This window comes from Marmota marmota, unplaced genomic scaffold, assembly GCF_001458135.2.
Source record: "Marmota marmota marmota unplaced genomic scaffold, marMar, whole genome shotgun sequence".
Lineage (NCBI taxonomy): Eukaryota > Metazoa > Chordata > Mammalia > Rodentia > Sciuridae > Marmota > Marmota marmota.
This window is the reverse complement of record NW_025999962.1, coordinates 3,679,176-3,687,182: the sequence shown is the minus strand read 5'-3', so window position 1 is coordinate 3,687,182 and position 8,007 is coordinate 3,679,176.

The following is an 8,007-nucleotide window of genomic DNA, read 5'->3' as shown; positions in this document are numbered from 1 at the left end:
GAGGAGGGAGGAGGGGAGGAGGAGGGAGGAGGGAGGAGGGAGAGGGAGGCGCATGCCCAGCTGCTCCTGGTCTTTGTGCTAATGGTTAACACAGGAGACAGAGTGGGGCAGGGGATGAGCCTGAGTGGCCTTGAGGAATGGACAAGTCCAGGCAAAGGCCAAGAGCTGCTCCCTGTCCGTCTCTCACCAGAGACCCTTTTCTAGGTCATGTTTGCTTCCCCAGACGTGCTGTGGTGACAGCCCTGGAGGAATGGAGGGACCTCCGCCTGGGGAGGGCACGCAGGGCCTTCTGGTTCTTCTCTGGGTCCTGGGACTGGCCCGGTCAGCTGAGCTGCTAACACTGTGTGTGGGATAATTTCATGGTACTGTAAGTGCACCAGGGAAGGAAGCAGAATCTTCCAATGCCCGGGCACTCTCAGGGGCTGGGAGCCCTGGACGGTAGGTGTGGGCCAGGGAGCCAGTGGGGGCACAGCATGGCTGGGCACAGGACAGCCAGCTCCAGTCCTGCCCAGGCCGCTGGGTGGGTCCCACACACGGATTCTCTTCCTGGTCTGAGGCCGGGCCTTGGCAGCTGTGTCCCTCAGATGCCTGCATTCCTTGGCTTATGTCCCTGCGTCCACCTTCAGAGCCATGGTCAGTGTCTTCCAGTTTCTCTCTCTCCTCACGGGACCCCCTGCTCTCCTCTCACGAGGCCCCGTGTGGCCGCTTGGGGTGATCATTCCATCTCAGAATCCTATGCACGTCCGCAGGGTCCCTCTTGCCTTCAGGAAGAGGGGTCAGGGCACAGACAACCCTAGGGGTGGGACAGACAACCCTAGGGGTGAGTCTGGGCACAGGGCCCTGGGCGGGTCCAGTAGGCAGGCTTTCTCCTGGCCCCACAGCAGCACCAAAGGTCCTCTGGGCCAAGTGGGGTTTTAGAAGAAGCCCAGAAGGGGCCCAGGCTCTGCAGAGACGGGGGGTGGGTAGGAAGAACTGAATTTTGCACAGGGCTTTACTATTTGGGGGGGGTACCTCAGATTGAACTCAGGGGCACTTAACTACCTAACCACATCCCCAGAACTGTCTTATGTTTTATTTAGAGACAGGGTCTCACTGAGTGCTTAGGGCCTCACTAAGTTGCTGAGGCTGGCTTTGAACTCGCAATCCTCCTGCCTCAGCCTCCTGAGGACAGGCTGCCCGCTGCGTCCGGCTTGCACAGGGCCGAAGATGACACCTTTCCTCCCTCAGGCAATGAGCACTGTCTTTCAACGGCTCAACCAACCAAAGAGTAGACAAATGAAGGAAAAGACACACTTGTGGAATTAGCAGGTGTGGTCATCTGCATTGCAGGGCCAGAGATCCTAAAGCTCAGGGTGGACAGGTCACCTGATGTGCCACCCTGGTCACCTAGCTGTGAAGATGGTGCTCTCTCCTCCTTGGGGGCTTCCACGGCACCCCATCGACCCTGCGGTGTCAGGACAGTGCCCACATGGCAGACACTGGCCACGTCCGCTCATTCAGAGAGGAAGGGGAGAAGATGGAAGCTTCTGACGTCACAGGGCCAGGGCAGGGCCTCGCCTGGGCCTCGCCGTGGCTTCCCACAGCTTCCTGTGACCCACAGAGCAGCTCTGACTGGACAGACAGACACAAACCAGGTTTCCGGCTAGGCCGGGGCCCGCTCAGCTGTCACCTGTGGTGGGAGGAGGAGGTCAACCCTGAGCTGTGGCAGCCCCAGCACCCTCTCTAGTGGCTCCAGGGCCAGCTGCCTTCTGGCTCACCTTCAGGTGTGCCCTCCTCCTGGTTGCCCCAAGGAGAAGCACCCAACCCCGTGGGCTGTGAGCCAGGGAGTCCTGGGTTCAAGCCTCGCTCTGGCACCCTGGCTGTAGCCCTGGCTGTGACTTAAAACCTTCCCGAGCCTCTGTTTCCAGGTCTGTAGGGGACTGGATGTCAGCAAGGGCTTACAGGGGTGTGGCCAGGTTAAGGAGCACCGGAGACGCTGCGTCACCTGGGCTGGAGCACGGCCTGGAGGGGTAGGCCTGGAGGGGCCCCCGCTGGGCTGTGCTGCCCTGGCCTCTGCCGGGTCAGCACCTGGAGTGTGGGAGCACCACTGCTCTGGGCCATCCGCCCACTGCCCACACGCTCTTCCAACCAATACCTGTTGGGTGCTTCCTAATGCTGTTCCAAGCACCAGAGATGCTTGTGGGGAGGAGAGGGACGAGTTTCCCTCCCAGGGAGCTTACGTCCTAGAGGTGACCCAAACCACAGAGAAACAGCTGGCCGCTGGATGCAGTGTCAAGGCCAAGTTACGGAAGTGGAAGAACACTGAGCAGAGCAGGGGCAGGCGCTGTCTCAGCGAGTCCATAGATGGCACCTGGGGTGACCCAACACACTGAGGCAGCAGCTTCTCTGGAAAACAGGCACATTTGCTCAACCAGAGTCTTGGTTACTGGCAGTGCTTCCCAAAAATGAAGGAGGCGGAGAGGGAGAAGGGAAAGAGGAGGAGGGGGAGGAGGGGGAGGGAGAGGAAGAGGAGGAGGGGGAGGNATGCACGTCCGCAGGGTCCCTCTTGCCTTCAGGAAGAGGGGTCAGGGCACAGACAACCCTAGGGGTGGGACAGACAACCCTAGGGGTGAGTCTGGGCACAGGGCCCTGGGCGGGTCCAGTAGGCAGGCTTTCTCCTGGCCCCACAGCAGCACCAAAGGTCCTCTGGGCCAAGTGGGGTTTTAGAAGAAGCCCAGAAGGGGCCCAGGCTCTGCAGAGACGGGGGGTGGGTAGGAAGAACTGAATTTTGCACAGGGCTTTACTATTTGGGGGGGGTACCTCAGATTGAACTCAGGGGCACTTAACTACCTAACCACATCCCCAGAACTGTCTTATGTTTTATTTAGAGACAGGGTCTCACTGAGTGCTTAGGGCCTCACTAAGTTGCTGAGGCTGGCTTTGAACTCGCAATCCTCCTGCCTCAGCCTCCTGAGGACAGGCTGCCCGCTGCGTCCGGCTTGCACAGGGCCGAAGATGACACCTTTCCTCCCTCAGGCAATGAGCACTGTCTTTCAACGGCTCAACCAACCAAAGAGTAGACAAATGAAGGAAAAGACACACTTGTGGAATTAGCAGGTGTGGTCATCTGCATTGCAGGGCCAGAGATCCTAAAGCTCAGGGTGGACAGGTCACCTGATGTGCCACCCTGGTCACCTAGCTGTGAAGATGGTGCTCTCTCCTCCTTGGGGGCTTCCACGGCACCCCATCGACCCTGCGGTGTCAGGACAGTGCCCACATGGCAGACACTGGCCACGTCCGCTCATTCAGAGAGGAAGGGGAGAAGATGGAAGCTTCTGACGTCACAGGGCCAGGGCAGGGCCTCGCCTGGGCCTCGCCGTGGCTTCCCACAGCTTCCTGTGACCCACAGAGCAGCTCTGACTGGACAGACAGACACAAACCAGGTTTCCGGCTAGGCCGGGGCCCGCTCAGCTGTCACCTGTGGTGGGAGGAGGAGGTCAACCCTGAGCTGTGGCAGCCCCAGCACCCTCTCTAGTGGCTCCAGGGCCAGCTGCCTTCTGGCTCACCTTCAGGTGTGCCCTCCTCCTGGTTGCCCCAAGGAGAAGCACCCAACCCCGTGGGCTGTGAGCCAGGGAGTCCTGGGTTCAAGCCTCGCTCTGGCACCCTGGCTGTAGCCCTGGCTGTGACTTAAAACCTTCCCGAGCCTCTGTTTCCAGGTCTGTAGGGGACTGGATGTCAGCAAGGGCTTACAGGGGTGTGGCCAGGTTAAGGAGCACCGGAGACGCTGCGTCACCTGGGCTGGAGCACGGCCTGGAGGGGTAGGCCTGGAGGGGCCCCCGCTGGGCTGTGCTGCCCTGGCCTCTGCCGGGTCAGCACCTGGAGTGTGGGAGCACCACTGCTCTGGGCCATCCGCCCACTGCCCACACGCTCTTCCAACCAATACCTGTTGGGTGCTTCCTAATGCTGTTCCAAGCACCAGAGATGCTTGTGGGGAGGAGAGGGACGAGTTTCCCTCCCAGGGAGCTTACGTCCTAGAGGTGACCCAAACCACAGAGAAACAGCTGGCCGCTGGATGCAGTGTCAAGGCCAAGTTACGGAAGTGGAAGAACACTGAGCAGAGCAGGGGCAGGCGCTGTCTCAGCGAGTCCATAGANGGGGGAAGAGGAGGAGGGGAGAGGAGGAGGAGGGGAGAGGAAGGAGGAGGAGGAAGGGGGAGAGAGGAGGAGGGGGAGAGGAGGAGGGAGGAGAGGAGGGGAAGGAGGAGGAGGAGGAGGAGGGGAGGAATTAGCCAGGCCCAGTGATGCACCTCTGGATTCCCAGCAGCTCAGGAGGTTGAGGCAGGAGGACGTGGAACCTGTGCAGTTTGGCAAGACTGTCTCGAAGTCAGATACCAAGGGCTGGGATGTGGCTCAGTGGTAGAGCAATCACCAAGCACATGGGAGGCCCGGGTTCAATCCCAAGAACTAAAAAGAAAAAGAATGTGTTCGTCTCCAAATTAAGATGTGAAAGTGGGTCCTGCATCCCTGGTGACACCAGCATTGACCAAAGCTCTACTTGGATTTGGGGGGAACCTTAATCCTTGGAAATCCTTAAAAGGCCCCACCCACTCCAGCTGCTGCCCTTGCAGGCCAGGCTCCTGCTGTGTCCAGGCCCTGTGGGGCCAGTCCACATTGCTTCTGTTCCCCAGGGTCAGAGGCCAGCAGACAAAGCTGGCCTCTACTAGGATTTGGGGGAAACCTTAATCCTTGGAAATCCTTAAAAGGCTCCTTTAAGTGCACAGAGCCACCTATGCCCACTCAGAATACCCAGATGTCCTGCTGCTTTGCCCCCTTCCCCTCTTAAAGTGACACCATTTGGACAATAAACTGGATGGCCACCCAGAATAGCCTCTCAGTCTCTACAGTCCAGCAGTTTAGGCTTCACTACTGGCTCCACCACCTACAAGCTGTGTGACCTTGAATAAGTTACTTCACCTCTCTGTGCCCCAGATGCCTGACCTCTTAAATGAGGAGGATGATAGCATCTACCTCAGAAGATCCGAAGGAGTCACATAGGACAGTGGCATTCAAGACCCGGCAGAACCCCTGGCACACAGCAAGTGTCCCACTGTCACTGAGCAGGCCTCAGGCCCAGGACTGGAACGTTGAAGGAGAGTGTCTGTCTACTTCTAGCAGCAGATGGAAGGTGCAGGGGCACCTGGCGACTCAATGCCCACATTCTGGGGACTTGCCAAGCTCGCTGGGGTCACAGAGGTATGCAGAGTGGGTGCTCGGCCCCACCTACTCCACTGCTGCCCTTGCAGGCCAGGCTCCTGCTGTGTCCAGGTCCCGTGGGGCCGGTCCACATTGCTTCTGTCCCCTGCAGGGTCAGAGGCCAGCAGACAAAGCTGGCCCTGAGACGCCAGGTGTGGGCAAGGGCCTGCGAGACAGACAGTCACCCAGTCCCGCCTGCCCCTGGCCAGCACGGCTTCACGTTCTGGCAGGAAGTAGAAACAGAAGGAAAAATCGATACATTAAACTTCATCAAAATCAAATATTTTTGCTCTGCCAAAGATCCATCAAGAGGATGAAGAGACAAGCTATGAATCATGAGAAAATCTTTGCCAACCTCATATCCAACAAATGACAGGTATCTAGAATACATAAAGGTCCCTTGGAAATCAACATTTAAAGAAATCCAATTAGAAAATGGGTAAAATGCCTGAACAGACATTTCACTAAAAATAAAAAAAATGTACAGATGACAAATAAACTCATCATCTTTTCAGATTGTCACCTTCATTAGCCATCAGAGGAAGGCACATGAAATTCACATGGTTGAAAAATAAATAAATAAATATTAAAAAAAAAAAAAAAAGGGGCTGGGGATGTGGCTCAAGTGGTAGCGCGCTCGCCTGGCATGCGTGCGGCCCGGGTTCCATCCTCAGCACCACATACAAACAAAGATGTTGTGTCCACCGAAAAATAAATAAATAAATATTAAAAAAAAAAAAAAAAAAGAAATTCACATGGTCACTACACTCCTATCAGAATAGTAAAAAACCAAACAGGGCGGCAACACCAAATGCTTGTGAGGATGTGAGGAATTGGGCCACTCGCGCCCTGTGAGCCCCATGGGGCCACTCTCTGGGAAATCAGTACTCCAGTTTCTTGAAAATCTAAACAAGCAACTATCATACGACCCAGAAATTACACTCCTGGGCATTTTTCCCGGACAAATGGAAACGTATGTTCACACGAAAAACCTATACAGTGTTTGTAGCAGCTTTGTTTTTAACAGCCCCAAAGTGGAAACAACCCAGATGTCCTTCAACAAGCAAATGGTTAAACAAACTGGGCTACATCCATGCCACAGTCAACAACTCTTCAATACGAAGGATCAAACTATCCATACACCAAGCCGCTTGGGAGGATCTCCAGGATGAATGAAAAAAACCAACCCCCAAAGATGACATCCTATATGGCTGCATTGACATGGCATTCTTAAAATCAGAAAAATAAAGAAATGGAGGACAGAGGAGTGGGTGCCGGAGGTGGCAGGAAGGGAGGAAGAGCGTCACCCATGGGGCTTGGGGGGCAGTATTTGTGGTTACAGGATGCTGTACATGTTGTTGGTATTGATGTCAATATCCTGTGACCTCAGACATTTGCAAAACGTTACCAATGGGGAAACTGGTGCAAGAGGTTGTTCTGTATTATTTCTTGTAACTACAGGTCAATCTTCAATTATCCCCAAACACAAACTTTTCATTTTTTAAAAAGAAAAGGGTGGGTCCTTGTGGGCAAGCACCAAGAGGCTAGATTGGAAGACCTCAAAGGTGCCTCTGAGGCTAGGATAACTTTTTGCACTTCTCTCTGGTACCTCAAGGACCCCACCCCAGGCTCCCTGTAGCACCCCTCAGGCTCCATTGACCTAGTCTAGACACCTCCCTGGTACTCTCAGCCCAAGGTTTGCTCCGGCTGACCCCCTGTCCAGATACCCTCTCCTCTCTCTGGGACTCCTAGCCTGCCCTCCACCCAGACTTGCTTATTCCCAGAGCACTCTGTGGACAACACTAACCCAGAGCGTACCTGGCCGGGCCACCCATTGCCTGGAGTGTGGTCACCAGGAAGGCTCATACCTCACCTGACCCACGCTAACACTGCTTCTGGGGTTGGGTGTCTTAGCTTCAAATAAGCACAGCAATGAGAGGGTTAATATGTTTTAGTACTGAACATGAACACAAATATTTGCACAATTGTATTCTAAAAGTTGAAAGTAATCTTTGTACATGAAAACACATAATCATCAGTACCTTCACCACTGAATGTCCCCACACAGGCGCCCTGGTCTCCGGCTGGGCTTGTCCGCTTCACCCAGCATGGGGGGTCAGTTCTGCCAGGGAATTCCTGGTCCAGGAGCCACGGCCCCTCCCCCACCTCACCACATTACAATGGACAGACAAGAAAACAGAGGAACCTTTCCAAGGTTCCTCGGGTGTGGGTACAGGGTGTGGGTTGTCAGATCCTAGATATGGGTGCTGGATGCAGGGTGCAGAGTTAAGGGTGTCAATATTTCCACCAGGGCAGTTCTCAAACTTCAGGATAAAAGGAGCCCTCAGCCATTCAATAGGTCTGGGGGGGGGGAACCCGAGAATTTGCACTTCTAACCAGAGTGATGCTGATGGGGCAGGGCACAGCCACCCTTTGAGAGCCACAGCCCTGGCCTATGTTCAAAAGGGAGTTCTGTGTTTGCCCTATCTTCCCTCCGCCTGCTGGACGCTGGGACCTAGGACAAGGATTCCGTCTTGGGATTCTCCCTCCTGGCTCCAGCTCCTGGCTCCAGGCTCAAGCCTGGCTTGAGATGGGCGCTGGGGGGCCCTTGAGAACGGCCTAGGGGTGGGTTCCGGCATTCCTGGACACAGAGCCTCAGATGCCCCCACAGCCTGCGCCGCGCTGGACACCCGGGGCGGGTGGACGTGTCCCCTTTCGATCTCCCCAGTCTTGCCGGGATGGGGGCGGGGCCTTAATGGGCTGGGGCGGGGCCTCG